A 2538-nucleotide genomic window follows, 5' to 3' on the forward strand; every position below is an offset into this window, starting at 1 on the left:
GTTCTTAAACTCATCAATCAATCCTTTTATTTATGTGATAGGCCTGTATTTAAAATAAAATTTACCACATATTAAAGGTATCTTATATTATTAGATATGTTATTATAAAATATGCTTTAATTAAGGAGTTATTAATACTTCAAGTGCAAAATGATGATATAAAACCTTGATAAAAATATACTTTTAAGTACTGATCACCTCCGCTCCTACAAAACAACAAACCTTACAAACCAAAAAAAATAAAACCAAGAAAAAATGACCTCCAATCTCTCCAAACATGTCCAATCCTCCATTAAAACACTAGAATCATCTCCCTCTTGTCTCCATGAGTCTTTCTATCATTTTTTGTTGTTGCAAATCACCGACCCAAGCTTTCATTGATAGCCTCTCCATTGCCATAACTAGTGGAACTACCACCTAGACATCAAAAAATCAAGGCAAAACATTTTCATTGTCTCGTAGTTTGCTGAGTTGTATTATTGAATTGATAAATTTTATGTTTTGATTTAATTATGTATTTTTATTGTGTTTGATAATTGGATAATTTTAGATTTTAAATATTGCATGTGTTTTTAATACTATTAATGTTATTTTCTAAACCAATTAGGTTTGATTTAGTGAAATTAAGGTTTAAATTGATTATTAAATTGCTTGTCGTATTTAATCATATTGTTTAATTGATATAAATTGAACTAGATGGCATGCCCACGCGCTTCCATGAGCTTATGAAATAAATGTACTTGATTGTGTTATAATTACAAATCAGTGCTAGATAAATAATAGAAATTGAAGGTGTTGTTGTGGGGTGCGTGTGCCACGACATCTTCTAGCGATGATGGAGGCATTTGTCGTGCCTCCTGATGAGTTATGGTGTGTTAAAAAAGGTTTTTGGATTTAATCATAAAATTATAATTAATGTTTATGAGTCGTCACCTGGCATTATGGTTACTAGGAACCTATAGTTTGTGAGAGTCTGGGTAAAAGACTATTTGTGCAAGGGAAAGATGCATCACCCCTAGTGCACCCCACCTAAGGTAAGTTGCATTGTCGTTTGATTATTTTTTCTAAGTCGGGTTTCTATTTTTTTGATCTTTTCTAAGATTCAAGGTAAGTTTCCTTTCATGAAAAAGTATCTACCTTATTGGGTTAAATCCTAACTATTCTAAAGTTTAAATTTTAGCATCATATTTATTTACATCTTGTATCTTAAAAACTTGAAGGTGCATTTTATCGTATAATTTTACACCCCATAAATATTAAAGTCTATATTTGGACCCTAAAAAAAGATTGAAAAAAGGTTTTTGATATTTTAGCCAAAACTTAATGAATGATTAATGACCGATTATGATATCTATTTTTTGAATTTTTAAAACTTAAGAAAGATGTAATTTTTTAATGAAAATATGCTAGGAAAATTTTTAGGATATGGTTATATACATGAAAATAAAATATTTCTTTTTTGTTTTAGAAAAGGGAAATTAATTTAAAAGTTTTTGAACTTTTTTAGAAATATTTTGTAGAAAACCAGGTATCTTAATACCGGATTTGTATTTTAAAGTGTAAATACAACCTAATATTATGCAAAATTGGTATAAAAATATTTGAGAAAATCATAATTTTTTTGAAATGATTTTTGAATTTTTTTTGAATTTTTGAATTTTTAAATATTATATATTAATTAAGTATTATTAAAACATGTGGGCTGAGCTGGCCCAACCAATTGTTCCAAGTTTAGCCCTAGAAAAGGTGGGTCAATATCAGCCTAAAATGGTTGGGGTGATCTCAGCCTGACAGATGTTTTTTATTTTTTTTTTATAGCTAGGCTAATACTGGCCCAGTCCAAAGCCATTGTCAATTATTTTGTAAAGCATGAACAGTAATTCATATTCTGCATGCAATCGAAATGGTTGTAGAAAATGGAGTTGACGGAGGAGCGACTCACTCAAAGCAAGAGTCTCAGCCGTGATTAAAAGGATTAGTTAGTGCTTCTGCTGGTGTTGCTACGAGGAACGGTGTCTGAGTCGTTCACGGGGAAAAAAGAAAGATTTCTATAGGAGTGAGAGAGAGGAAGACATAGTGGTTGTTTCAGTTATGGGAGTGGCTGGTTGATGGTTGGGCTAGTTACTTGTGAATGAGCTGGTGGTAGCTGGAACGACAAAGAGAGGGAAAGAGGAAAAATTACAAAAACGGGGGGTAGAGGGGTTGGTTTTTGGCTGACGTTGGACCCGATTTTATCCCTTCTTAGGCTCTGAAATCCAACTCTATTTATAGAAAATGAAAGACGATGATCTTGTCTACACTCGAAAAAAATTTCAACCATTGATTTGGTTGTAAAGGATCCCAATCGTTGGTTCAAAGTATATATCGTGAGTTGTCAAATTTATAGGAAAAAGTTACATGAGTTGGCCTCTTTATCTGATGTCAATCGACCTGAACAACTGATTAGTACTTAAAAGTGCATTTTTATCAAGGTTTTATATCATCATTTTGCACTTGAAGTATCAATAACTCCTTAACTAAAACATGTTTTATAATAAT

The sequence above is a fragment of the Populus euphratica genome, unplaced genomic scaffold (genome assembly GCF_000495115.2).
Source record: "Populus euphratica unplaced genomic scaffold, PopEup_1.0 scaffold603.1, whole genome shotgun sequence".
Taxonomy (NCBI): Eukaryota; Viridiplantae; Streptophyta; class Magnoliopsida; order Malpighiales; family Salicaceae; genus Populus; species Populus euphratica.